Source organism: Rhea americana, unplaced genomic scaffold (assembly GCF_003343005.1).
Source record: "Rhea americana isolate MKP2758 unplaced genomic scaffold, rheAme1 scaffold_44, whole genome shotgun sequence".
NCBI classification, from domain to species: Eukaryota; Metazoa; Chordata; class Aves; order Rheiformes; family Rheidae; genus Rhea; species Rhea americana.
In genome coordinates, this window is record NW_028186579.1 from 5,491,314 (window position 1) to 5,506,089 (window position 14,776).

Sequence of the window (14,776 nt, forward strand, 5' to 3'; positions counted from 1 at the left end):
GGCTCCTCTACTCAAGGCTGAGCACTGTGAAGCTGATTTAGGTGGGTCTATAAGACTGAAGCTGTCATTAACTGTAAAGTGACCATTCRCTAACATGATACAGACAGGAGAGTCCCAAAACATAGGCAGGTGCACTTATACAAAACTGAGGGAGAGCAGAGGGAGGTATGAGGAAAACGGCTCATTGACTCCAGACTATGATAAAGAGTAGAAAGGGTAGAAAGCCAATGGGACTCAGACTCCCTCCCTCCTCCTTTTTTTWAAAAAAACTAGGATAAAAACCTGCTTCCATTTAATGAAGATTTCTGGTAGAAGATGGTCCATTAGCCTACAGTATTTTCTGGATTTCTGCAGGGAARACATAACTCCATGTTTTCATCTCACCAACATGTAATTGCTGGAAACCAGTCCTCAGAGATGCAGAACATGGGAAGGCAGGCAGCACAACAGAGATGATAGGAGATCTCCTTTCAAAACCATGTCCTGAAGTACAAAAATTGATGGCTGTCAACACAATTTATGAGCAGCATCTTGCCTTTCTCTTCTTTCATATTGTAAAATACCTTAATAAGAGGGAAAGCATAAAACTTTATGTGCTCCAAGGTAGCAGAAATGCACCTACTAGAGATCCCACAGTTGTTATCTGTCGGACAGTCCTGATTTCAGGGACTGAATAGCGTAACAGTTACAAGAGATAGTATAAAATGCAGTGTATTCCAATTTCCTCGGTTTCTGCCAAGACTTATTTTTCTTTTGTTTGAAGAGATCTGAGAGAAAGTCTTCAAGTGTCACCTGCACTGCCACATATGAGCCAGCAGCCTTCAACCCTGGGAACTGCTACATGGTTACTAGTGTCAGGGAACTCACAGCTGCGCTGACTAGGTCATCATAAGCTGTCTGAATTGTGTGCTGTGTGTCTGCCAGCACCATAACCAACCTTAGTATCCAACGGACACGCTCTTCAGTTTGGTGAATACGACTTGCAAAGTACTTGCAAATGAGCAGTGGCTAGAATTTTGCCATTTTCTGAGGGAAAATACGTAAGATATGCTTATTCACCGCTCTGACTATGCCATTGTTACAGATTGGTTTCAGTTTGCCTAAAGCTAAGCCCACAAAATACCAAATGCAGAAAGAGTACACTGGAACTGATGAACCTGACAAAATGCTTCCAGGTAAGYAGTGCTAAAACTCTTACTTAAAACTTCCCATAGTGTGGAGAACGAGGAAGACAGTGATCAAGGAAGAACTTGGTAATTCTCCATTTTGAAGGGAAGAGATAGATAGCAGGAGAAAAAWAAACGTTTTTCCAGGTCTAAAGACAGTTTTGGTTATTTTCTTCATGGGAGTTTTTCATTCTTTCATCTTTTTTCTTCACTAGCAAACAAAAAAAAAACCCAGAATAATAGCTAATTCCTGTTAAAAAACTACTGGGGGAGGCAAAACGGTGCTTATCGTAGAATTATTGCAACAATCTGAATTAGAGCATAGTACGAAATAGCTCTGTGATGAAAACCAATATAATATATTAAATATATAACATATTCTAAGCATATATACTATTTAAATACAATAAATCAATATAACAATGTTTTCCTGTTACCTTTTGTTGGGGAAATAAAATGTCACAAAATATTTTGCACACTTTGTATTAGAGACCAAGACACACATGACTGATTTGCAATAGAACATAAAAAATTTTGCTTAAAACTGATACAAATATACAGACACTTCCTAGAACTGAAAGTTGGAAAGCGTTTTCATTTCCTGATGATAACAATAGATGAAGCATTAGCACTTAGTGACTATATGCGTTTCAAATACAATAGAGTCTGACTAAACAAAACAAAATATATCTGCTTCCATTTTTCACCTGAACAGACGTTCTGTTTCACCTGAATTGACACTGCTCTAGAAATTCAAACCATGTCTTTTATTCTTGTGTTGTAACATCCTGCACTTTGAAAGTGATTTTTTCCAAGTGGTAACAGTTGTAGAGCCATACCTCTACTGAAGTCAGTAGGAGCTTTGCCAGTTTTCTTCCGGTGGATCACATCCTAAGCATCTTATTCAGTTTTTCCTTTATCTGTAATCAGGCGTGCTTTCATAGGAATTTATCCATGTAAGGACTGACTAAACACTGAATAAACAGTTCAGAATGATTCAATAGGTTTGATTTAGCTACAGATGAGTCTGAGCCACAAAATTTGAATCAGGATCCTACCTTTGGCAACTTTACATGGCGGAGATTTTTTTCCAACATCTTTCATTTCAGCCAAAGCTTGGCCTGRAAGTTCTTGCATAAGACAAACCGTGGAGCAGAAGCACATATCACTGCTCAGGATGAAGTGCRTACCAAGATAGTCTGCAGCCATATGCCAGCTTGCCATTGACCTTTATCAGCATAAATAGTTGTGACCTTTGGGCTGCTCAAATTAGTGCTAGCTGCTCTAGCAGTCAAGTATCATAGCCTTGCAGTGTGCAGGCCACATCTCTTTCTCCCTAACCACTCATGCTGTTYCCTTCACTAGGAGATGGAGGTAAACAGAGGCACAAGGCAGCTTTTTTATGTCTGCAGATATCCTCTGCATCACAGAAGTCCATGAATGACTGGCCAAAACCATACTAAAGCCTCAGTAYGTTGACTGAATGACATGGAGAAGACAGTGAAAGATCTGCCAACCAGCATTTAAACTCACTTTCCTATAAAGCACAACAAGACTTTACCCTCACTCTTGCTTTAAGTACTTATTTATAATGTCCTTTCATTATATTACTTCTAAAATAAGTTCTAAAAGAGTTTTAAAATCAARTACAATAGTTTGCTTTAAAACTGTAGTAGTTCACTAAAACACAGATCTTTTAGGCATAGTGCGCTTTTAAGGCACTTTAAAAAGAAGACTGCACAGACATTTCAAGGGGAGTTTCCTATATCTAAAATTTGCTCCAAAGCTATTGTTTTCTGATTTCCTTTAACTACAGATTTTTTTTCTTTTGGTTATTTTAGTGATGGGATGGCAGATTCTAAGCATATTTTTTAACATGATGTAAATTTTACTTGCATGATGCTGTAATAATTCAATTTGACTCATATTAAACATTCTAGAGACTTTTCAGATTGCACCAAGAAAAACTGTTAGGCAAGTACCACGGTAGCRTATAACTAATACCCCTGTTTTTAAAACTACATTTAAGGAAGCCATCCTGCAAATAAGAGTGGGAGATATGTGCTTAAGCACATGCTTGCATTCTTYGGCAAATGTGTTGAAAATTAGCTAACTGCTGCTTCGGATTCTTCAATTCTACATGAATGTCTAACCCAGAGCAGTGATTTGGGAAGAACTGAATTTCGGTCCAAGTTTTAGAAATACCTTTCTGGAAGGGCTGTTATGCCACCTGTACGGTCCTTGGTCAGTCATCAAAAAAGCAAGTGTTCAGCCACTCTTCCRGGAGGATGATGTGGTTGAAGGCCGTTGAGACCCGGGTACGACTCGGAGGGATGTAAGACCTGCAGTTATATCTCTGTGCGGTGCATTTGGAGTGGGCACAAGAGAGGATAAGGGCTTCTTGTTCCTACTCCTGTGAGCAGCCGTGCGGAAACAACTTTCAAAGCCTGTCTGCCAAATTAAGGTGTTTCTCTCTTTACTTAGGCCTCAGATAGGGCATTTATGTTTCAACAAGGGAGCAAATCAATAGAGGCCTAGTCTACAATCTTCTCCTCTACAGCCATGCACTGGCCATGTTACAGCTGCAGAGAGGAGGAGGTGTGGGCTACCCTGGTGAAACACTGGCAGTACATCAGTGTTTACAGCTGGATTTTTTGTTGCCATCCTTCACCAGTGACAGTTTGGAACAAGAATAGGAAACTTCACATGATTATGAGGTCAATTCTTTTTTTTTTTCTTGCTTGTTTGGTGCCCCCAGACTAGCACAAAGCTGCTGAGGTTATGATTGCCTGCAAAAGCTGAGTTTGAGCCATGACTTCCAGCTGGTTCTTTTGTGTTATCTTTTATAGCAATTCCAGTAGCACATTCATCTGATTTTTTTTTTTTAAGCAATTTGATTTGCTTTCATTTGTTCCTCAATTCTTTCAGCTATCCCKCCTTGATTATCCGTGACTGTACCAGGAGCAATTTTAACTTGAGCCATTCCTGAATAAATGAGAAGTCAACAAATGTGTTTGCAAAGCATATTTAACTTGTATCTTTCATCTGTGATTAATATCAAATCTACTGAGTTACATAAATAAGTAATTCACTTACAAACTGTCAAACCAATAGTAATTTCTTCCTCTCYGAATTTACAGCACTGTGGTATCCATTTTTATTGTTTTATTTCCWTTTGTTTACTTGGAGATAAAAACAGACTGCTAGACTACATTCTCTCGTAGAAAAGGAAGGGCTGCTCAGTTACTGTTCTCCTCTGTCCATAGTCCACTACATACAATGTACATCTGCGCTGGATCTGCGTAAGAATGTAGAGTGGGAATAAAAGAACCTCTTCGCTTGTTACTTCTGCTGCAGTGGTTTGTGCATGGGAAGAAGACTCCCGCTTGGCCTTCTGGTCTGGATCAGAGCCCTGTGGAATGTGCATCATTTCTACCGAGAGACCGTGGATCTGATTCTGTTCAAATGCAAATGAAATTAGCAGAGTTATGCGAGCATAAAATCAGGGGCAAATGAGAGGAAACTTGTTTGCTCTTTTGTGCTTTTATGGAGTTTTTCTCCTTAAATACTAACAAGACAACATTCTCCTAAGAGATTGAAAGTGTGTCATCAGGCACCTGGCCTCCAGAGAGCTACCACAGCACTGAAGACCTGTAAACTTTCTATTCAATGCACATGGATTGCTAGGTCTCAAAAGAATGGTTTAGAAGCAAATAAACTCCCCAAACTGTGAAGCCCCTTAGAGCTAAGAAGAAGGAAGCATTAAGCACAGGGGTCTAGATGAAATCCCGTCCCCTCTCCAACTCACTCCAGGGGTCTAGATCAATGCTGTAGAAAAGGGTTTCCTTATGACCAGGGAGCCTTCCCTAAAAATAACTACTCGGGACTGCTCTTTGGAAGAAGTGATCAGACTGCTTTTCCTCACAACTCACCCAGGCATCATTTTCAGGCTGTGTGCTATAGGTGGAGATGCTGGTACYGGGCTAAAGCTCTTTACCTGTGGGAATTCGCCTCCCCCCACCATATGTAAAGCCCCGCAGAAGCCTTTGTAGTCTCTGGGAACTGGGGGTGGAGGGAGAAGTGGAAGAAATCTTGTAGCAGAATATATTTAGCTTCCATCTCTTGCAGGATGATCCTTCACACCTCTCAGTAAAGCTTATCCAGCCCTGTTTTGAGCAGTGGAAGTGTRGAAAGCTTTGCTGGGTTTGGTGCATTGGTGAAGGGGCCTGGATTTATATTTCAATAAAGCAGCCTCAATACTGAAAACATAAAAGGGAGTCCCCAGTTATTTGATAAAAGACATTGTAAAAATAATCCATGTGAGAGAAGCTAAGTTAATTCCTAATATTATTTAGCTATACTGAAAGGGGAGTAAAATTTTATGGCGGTGCAGAAATCAAAAATGGGATCAAAATCACTGGCTAAAAGGGCATAAATCACATCTGCTAAGCTGCCTTTTGTCTGTGATGTTTGTTCTTTACTGTTTTTCATTTCACAATACCGCAAAACACATTACTTAAAGAGTGTTATTGTATGCAGAGWGTAACCAGGTTGTAGTTATCTGCKGTAACTAAAATGCTGACATTTCTAAGTGGACATTATTTATTTCAACTATTTTGACTAAGGTCCTTTCATATGGAATAATTAAGAGGCAGAATGCATATCGTAACAAAGGAATGAGAAGAAAGATCAGGAAATACAARTAGATTCAATAATTCTCTAAAAATGGGTACAGTATTTACTGTTAATGATTTTAATAAATCTAAGGCCTATATTACCACAGGAGAGCAGACATGATTCTGAATAGTAAATATGCTATGCAATCTAGGAGGAAACAGTTTAGATTAATGATTAATTTATAATTTAGGTCTGAGATGAAAAAAATGCATCTTATTTCTTATGCATACAAAATGGTAGGAATCTGAAAACAAAGAATTTTAAAAGTGATCAAAACTGGAAATTATGGAGAGATAAAAAGCAAATAGAAAATCAAACCCATACAGTCTGTATGGCTTCACTTAAAAGCAAGGGGAAAAAATAAATTTGCATTAAAGAACATTTACAGAGATTTTCACATTCTTCCTGAGATCAATCTAAATGCAATTGGAATATAAAAAAAGAGTGACAAAAAAAATCTATTTTCTAAAGCAGTCTTGCATACAAGAAATACCAGAGTGAGGCAGGAAATTTTTGTCACTACTACCAGAGAATGAGTAAGGTAATTACTGGAATGCATATACTGTAATAAAGAATTTGGAAACACCATTTAACACTTCTTTCTGGTAAAGTAATTAAATGAATAGAATATCAGCACTGAACTATATGAGATAGGCAAGACATTGCATCCATCATTACAGCTGGGGAGCCAAGATGTCCCTGTCATTCAGTTCCTAAAATAGCTCTCTGTATTTGCAAGAAAGTTTGGAAATCACTTTTAGCAGCTAACACTAGGTCCTTAGCAGCATAACTACTATGCCTCAGTGCTCTATACACACTCACGCACAGAATTTCAGTATGTCCTAAGACATGAGGAAATTTGACTTAAGCTTGTACCATTCAGTGATAGCAAACTGYCGTTAACTCCTCCCATTTGACCCCTGCCTAGGAGATTAAATTGGTCTATTGTCACTGAAATCAGTTTGAGTTTTAAGACTGGCCTCAGTGGAGCCAGGATTTGGCTTAATGTCTAGATGCAAGTGTTCAACTGGCAGTAGCTTGGAACTGGCATCAGTTAAGAGTAGAAATATTTAATGCTTTGAGACTGCATGAAATATCACATTTGTACCATCAATTTACCTGCAAAGGGGATATCAGATGTCAATGCATTAATTCCTGTTAAATGGCTTGGTTTCCTCCTTAATAACAGTAATTACTAAGGAGAAGACATCTAACCTCTTTAGGAAGCTGAGAACTGTACAAATGCCAACTAAAATCAGCCAATATATACAGAACAGATTAAAAGTAGAAGGTACTTCATCATCAACCCGTGAAAGGGGCACTGCAGACCCAGGATATTACCTGTGATACCATCCTCCACCATCCTGCCCTCTTCCCTCTCCCACTGCACCTCAACTACCCTCAGAGCTTGCAATATTTAGCAACAGGRCATGTCTGAACATAGCATGGCTTCAAGAAAGCTGACCTGCCAGGGTGGGTGGTAATGCCAACAGCACTGTCACTCCTGCTGCTTCTTTCCTTCTGGAGCTTCATTCAGAGGCAGGGAGCTCAGCCTCAGCACGCCTCCAGTGATTCCTCTTGAGGCCTCCACCTTCAGCCGTGCAGGGCCACCACTGACGTTTCCAACTAGAAACGCACGGAATTTCCATCCCTTTCCCAACTTTGGGAAATACTTTTGCCTAAATAGTAGTAAAGTGGAGTATCATAGGAAACTAGGAGTTGGAAGAATGGGTAAATGAGCACAGGATGTGAACTGAATTAATCTACTGACTGGCCACAGAAAATAGCATTTATATGAAGAGTAATCTGGGGTGCCACTGACATTTTAGAGAGCACTGCACATTTGACATAGTTTCTACAGAAGATCCCTTTAAATAGTAAAACGTTCACACATTTGTATCCAGAGCTCTTACAATTTTATTTTTAAAGGGAATGTAGGTGTTCATGAACAGTGGGTGTGAGACTGACAGCACTAGACCAGAGCTCCCYGTTGCAGAATAGCTGCTGCATAGACTACTATATTGCAAAATTCTGCAATGAAAATATCGAGGACTGAGAGGGTCTTTCCATCCCCATTTGTTTTGTTTTTGTCCTCACAGCTGAAGCTGCCCCAAAGGGAACCAACTGCTATGATGGTGTGTGCATTTGTGTGTGTGTGTGTGTGAGCGTGAGTGTGTTCAAACACTTGCTCAAACAGACACGAGATTATGTAGCCTTCCAAACAGTAATTACATTCAAGCTTTAGCAATGCATTTGGATTGTAAACTCCACTGCCACAGAAGTAGCTTTTTACATGACATCGCAAGTTCTGTGACATGCACTTATTAGCATGTTTGGTTTTATTTTTCCTTTATTTGCCTGTAGTTTGCTCTTAAAAATGTATAGCTTGGATTCAGATGCCTGTTCCCATGGTTGAAAATACCAAAGGTTTTTACATCCCCAGTACTCAGAAACCTGGTATCTGAAAGCACAAATGTTGATCTTTTAAAGAGATCACCCTGCAATATCCTATTTTCCATTGCTGGATATAGTTTATGCCTCTAAGCATCATGATAACAAATGCAAAATGAGAATGCAAATGAAAACGATCACATTAGGTTTTTAAGCCTTTCTGGCCCTCCAGCCGACCCAGAAACACCTCGTGCAAAAAATTCTATGACTGAATCCCTCCAAACACTTTAAAAACCTCTTTTTACCTCTTATCTGTTCCATGAGCCTTCTATTCCTCACATGCTAAGGTCAGTGGTGGTACCAATATGRTGTAGAAACTTACCCTTTCTTTTGATATGCCAAGTATATCTTGAAACTAAATTAAGTGACTTCACAAATTTTCCTCCAAGAATATAGACATGCAATTTCCTTCAATCTGTTTCTCTGAATCTACCAGGCCTCAGATGTTAACCAAATGCTTTWGTTTGAGGAATTCTTCTTTAGCCTACATTTTATTTCTTTGCTTCCTTTGATTAGTTCAGGGTCAAGTTAWAATTTCTCTCTCATTGTACAAGACTGGAGCCAAAGAAGAGCAAATTTTTTGTGTGTGTGCGTGTGAGATCTTTCCCCAGCTAATTGGAGCAGTCTCATTAATATGCTACGTTGGTATGTTCAGCCCTCTGCTAACCATCTTAATAGTTGTCTTTTCCTTGCACATTCAATAGGCAAAATCAGAGGTGGATCAAAGCACTGCACAGCTCTGAATGCTGGGGAAGACGTAGGTAGGAGCTCCCTAACACAGAGTCTCTTTGAAGGTGTCAGCTGCTGTCAGATTACACAGGGCTATTTCCTTAGCAGGTCGATCAGGTAACACCAAGGAAAGGCCAATGTCTTGTACCTGTATTTTCACGTTCCATGCAGGAAATGTGAAGACTTCAGGATTTAAATCTCCCAAATTTGCCTGCTTTCAGTAGTAGAAAATTCTGTTAGACAGACCTTTATGCAAGCAGATCAGACCTGAGGCAAGCTGAAGTATGAGGCTGAGGATGCCTCTGCAGAGAAACCTTGCACAAGGTAGCAACACAGCCTCTTGTTCTGCAAGATCATCTAAGGCTCCTTGCTCATTCTCTAGAATTTGTGGTAGCATCTTTTGGGATGAGTTTCAGCTTTGCCTTGCTTCTGTTCATTTTTCAAAGCACTTCTGATTTAGTCAGTTCTCTCGAGCACCATTCTTCCCTCTGAATTAACGGAGATTCTCGGTTAAAGTGACTGAATGATGTGGCAACAACGCAGTGATCGTCATCAGGTCTAAACGGTTTGGTGTGCTGTTGGTTATGAAATATACTTGGAAAGCCCAAGCTCTCTGCCAGATTGATCCCGGATGTCACTGGACTTGACTGGCTGTAACTGAAAAAGCTTGGGCCACTGTTGGAAAAACGGCCATCTCCCTTTCCCCAAGAAGCTCGTGAAAGTTGACAGCCCGATTCTCCATTTGCCCATAAGCACTAGTCAGGGTGAGCAAAAAGACAATGCAAGTTTTCCCATATTTAATCACTGATAAGGCAAATTATCTTTTCAACCCCTAGGTACCATACATACTTTATATTTCCAGCAACAACTTTGCTTCTAACACTTCAGAGGATGCCAGTACATGTTTCCTCTCCACAGTAGCTCTCTCTCTCCCTCCCTCTTCCACATCTCCTCATTCCCGTGGCACCAGCAGCAGCCCAGACCATGGCACCCACACAGCCTGCCTCGGACTCCTCCTCTGCTCATCCAGCGGTGGCCTGCTTCGTTGTGGCAGATGCTAATATTCAAGGTCATCGACTCACACTTTGGGTAAAGGCAAGCTAATGGTGCAGCTGGTGTGGGGAGGTGGGGGGAAGACTTGTGCAATTGGTGAAGTGGTCCAAAACCAGGATCTAATCCCAGTATCTGCCTGTCAGCATCAGGAGTATTCTTGAGTAATGCCTCACAAYACTCTCCTGGTCACCATGTAGTATTAGCAAAATATAGGGAGACTCACACTGGAAGACAGAATTTATCCCAAATAGCATTCATCTATTTGTTACCATTACAGTGCTAAGAATCATTAAATAACAACTAGAATATGGATGTTAAGCTCTGGCCTCAGCCACATGTGCATGATGTCCTTACTTAGTCCATACAGGTATGTAGCAGTCTAATGTGCTCAGAAATCCTAAATTCTCTCACATACATGTTAGAGTTAAATAATAAGAAAAGAATTTTGGGCTGTGTCATTGAAACTGCTCCACACAGTCCTGTTTTGTTCATCTTCTGATCCTTTGTTGTAACTTACCTAAAATGTTGCTAGGGTAATAAGGACCAAAAAGAAAGAAAAAGAAAAAAAAAAAATGAAATTTGTGTTGTGGCACATAAATATTCAAAAAAATCAAATAAAACTTGGCGTTGTAAATTGAAATCAATGGACTGCAAAATTGTATTTGTTCTAGTTGGATAGAATACTTGCTGAGTTCCAAGCTGTTTATCCCTTTCTTAAGGGATAGAGTCTGCTCTGTTTGTACTGTAATTGCAAGGCTATTGTGAAATAAGACTTGGACCTTTTTATCTGCAGAAGAATTTGTGCATACAAAAAACCCCTCACAACATCCCATGAGACACAAATGCTAGCCTTCTTYTACAGAAAGAATGAAGAGAAAATGRTTATTTTGTTCAAAGCCATGGAGCAAATCACTAATAGAACTGAAATTTTTGGCTCTCAGTCTTATACTGAGAACATTTGACTATCTCTATCTTGAAACTCTTTCAATATCTATRAACTGCAGGCAGCATAGTGTCTGAATAATAATAACACTTATTATTAAAGCAATGCAGTGGATTAGGATAGCAGGTATATTGTGGAAATACTTTATTTTCACATGCCATTTGTCTAGCTGTAACTTTTAGCTGAAAGCCTGAACACCACAGAGGACAGTATTGTGCTTCAGCTGCTCTACAATAAACTTGACTGCTTTTCTCCTAATCTGATTCTTAATCTTTCAATAAACCTTAAGAAAACCATGTATGACCTAGAACTCTGCTCCGCTGAAATATTTGCTTATTACGATGTGGAACAAATAAAAACGTTCCTGTTCTCACTAGCCTATTATCATTGACGTGTAGACATACCTGCTTTTTGTCTTCTTACCCCCCGCAGTAATGTTGATGATTAGTCATATTATACATATAAACAAATATCATTTCTTATACATTCTCGTTGACTTACAGTGTGTGTAATAACCATATAAAAGCCAAATTTTTTTAAGGATTGTTATCACACAGAATCACACAGATCAAAAGCCCTTCATTACTCTTTTCCCAAGATTTTCACAGGAACGGTTCTGAGAACTAAAGTTTTCATTTCACTCTCCAAAGCCCAAAGTTTTTGCACTCACGACCTTGAGAATGGGTAGCCAGTCCCAAGTACCTTAAGAAGCTGAAGAAGATTGTTTTCAGGTTGGAGAAGGTATAGCTGAACYGAAAGCCTGGGAACAAGGCTGCCAAGGTCTGACAACAGGATAAGGCGAAAGCTAGAAAGAGGAGACAGCTAAAATGAGCACATTTTAGTCTTTAAAGTTGGAATTGGTGATGCCTGAACTGAAAATAATGCAGTAGAAGATTTTTAGAACTTAGTCACACCAAGTATTTTGCTGACAAAAAGCCTGGAAMTTGCAATTTTTTGCTGCGGCCTTGCAGCGTTCAGCTTGCAGCAGGTGCCTGTTCTAGCCACCAGGACTGACCACAGGACTTACCTTCTAAAACACTTCTCCAAAACCTAACCATACGGAGTTATGCTATGCAAAGCAGTTATCAAAAAATAGATACCAGCTCTGTCCTTGATATTAACTAGGATCATTTGGATTACTGCAATCAAATATGAAAAAATAGCATTCATTATGAATGTGAATTTACATCCTCTCARTTGTAAAAATTATCAGAAGAATATCTTATTTAAATCAGCATTCTTTAAATAAGTCTTAAAAAATAAATTGATTGAAGAATAATAGTCTATCCAGTTCTTTGCTGGCTTAAACACTCGCATGAATTTCCAAGGTCTTTAAAATGCAAACTTTTCCTTAAGAAATATGTAGACACCACTATTCTTTTCAGCCCATATCTGCTGCTCGGTTTGGGGCAACAGTTAACGTGCATTTGGTCTTTTAGAATGAAAATGAGGATGGAGTCAGGTAATTCTTTAAATCTGTCCTCTTGATYAAGGAAGAGTGCATAGAGCCCTTTTTTTCCTGAGCATTTCAAGTGAAGGTTGAACAAGAGGCRGGAGTTTTGCTTGCAATTTCAAGTGTCTTTTGTTTGAAAGCGCTGTGCCCAATGTCCCCTTTTAACTTTTGTTCAGGGTCAGGCTGCCAGGGCTCCTGAGCCAGGTCTGAGCCCCCTTGGCTCTCTGTCCTGTTTGTCTGTCTTCTGTCCCACAAGGAGATTGCTGCACTCAAGTTGATCTCCACGCTGTTGGCTACATCATCCCATGGCCAAACCACCCTGCTTGCTCAGTTCAGATTCCTAAAGGGAGATCCCTTATGGAGAGCCTGCATAGCTCCAATCGTTTCAACAATCTCCAAAAAGAAAAAAAAAAAAAAAGAAAGAAAAAGAAAAAGAAAAAAAGAACAGTTAATTCTGTTTTCATGGGGATGGAAGTTCATCATGCCTCATCAACCAACATCAGCCTCAGCAAGGCTGCCCCAGCCCAGAGGATATACTGAATACACCTTGAAGCACAGTAATATTCAGTCATCATCTTTTAAATGCTGCACTTCCCTGGGTTTGTAACCTGAAAGCCGAGACTCCAGAATCAATCACTTTTGTACACTTTTATACATGCAGCTGTCACCGAGAGGCATTACTTCTCAGAATGAGAAGTGTTAGGCCATGGGAAAATATTGAGAGTTTGACTGCACTGCTCACACTGTTATTTTGGCTATTAGCTAGTATTATCTGTGATGTCTTTTTGTCTGTCTACATCTTCCTGATGTGCATAGCTGATGCCAAAGTGGAAACATTGGTRAATAGCAACTTGTCCCAGAGTCTTTCTGCTTGGGCTGCCCCAGGGCCAGATGCCATCTGCCGTGAGCTCATGCACTCCCGAACGCTGCCACCCTTGCCCAGTGCTGCCCAGATGGGGACAGCGCTCTTCATTTTCAGTTGGCCTAGGAACAAAAGAATGAGTTTATTTTCTTTTTTTAAGGCTATGTACAGAGAATCTTAAGCAATCTTAGGTTTAAAAAATAAAATAAAAAAGGTTTATCTACAAAGCATAAACAAGCTCTGGCAGTTAGCATGAAGCACTCAGAGTGTGTGTTGAAGGGAAGGTGGATCATTTCCCAGGGGCTGTGGTGCTTTTCCCCATCTCCCAGTGGTTTCTTGTTCAGTTTCTTGTCCATCAAACTAACTTTCCTCTTATTTCAGAGAAAATGTGCTGAATGACAGATTCCAGGCCAGTCACTTGGCTGATGGTAACTGACTTCGCTCTACTCTGCTTTCTATATATGAAGCCAAGCCAGGCGATCTTTGGCCCTTATACAACCAAATGTTGTATGTGTACACACACACACACACACACACACACAGTAGCAAACAAACAAACAAAGGAAAAAAAGCAAACGAAACGCCCTGAACTACAGCACTGCAAAGATTATAAGTAACTAAACAGAACAAAGGTCTGCCCCTAAGGGGTAAAAATCAGTGCAACTTTTGGTTTTATGGCTGATAACATTCTGTCACCCGTTGTTAGGCTGAAACCCTTTTCTGTCAGAACTAACAATCAGCTGTTATGTAGCAGATGTGACGGAAAAAAATTCAGAAGGTGCTTTACAAAAGAAGGTCAATATTGTTGTCTCCATTTCACCGAAAGGAAAGCTGAGCAGCAGAGAGTCGAGGTGACTTGCTTGAGATGCCTTACTGAAAACTGTATAGCAGGAGCATGGAAGAAGACTTAGGTCTTCTCAGGCTTCCTGAGCTCCAGTCCAGAAATGAGAAATAATTATAAAAAGGCCAGCTCCGCTTTACTCGGGCACACAGCACTGTTTCTAGTAGGAACATTTCCTGAATGCTGCGAGCACTAATTCGGCTCCGCTGCCTGTGTCAGAAGCGCTAGCGGCAGCCCGGATCGKAGCTACGTTAAGGCCACGGGCTCACGAACACGTTACTGCGCAGTCAGCTAGCGTATGAAATTACAGCACCTCAGCTGCTTCGCGGCGAGCGCCCCRCGCGCGCTCGTGCGCCGCGGCGACKGCGCGGCCTTCAGCGYGCGCGACGCAAGCCGCGGCGAGGGGAGGCGAGAAACGGGCAGCCAGACGACGGAGCGAAGCAAGCCGGGAGGGGGAATTTACGGGCGCTCTCCCTGCGCAGCCCTCGCGCAGGGTCAGCGCCGCCGGCAAGCTCCTTTTTTGGAGCTATTCTGATTCTTTGCCTCTGAGGAACACAGAGCACATTCGGAAAAAAAAAATTATGTGTGAATATAGGTTGTA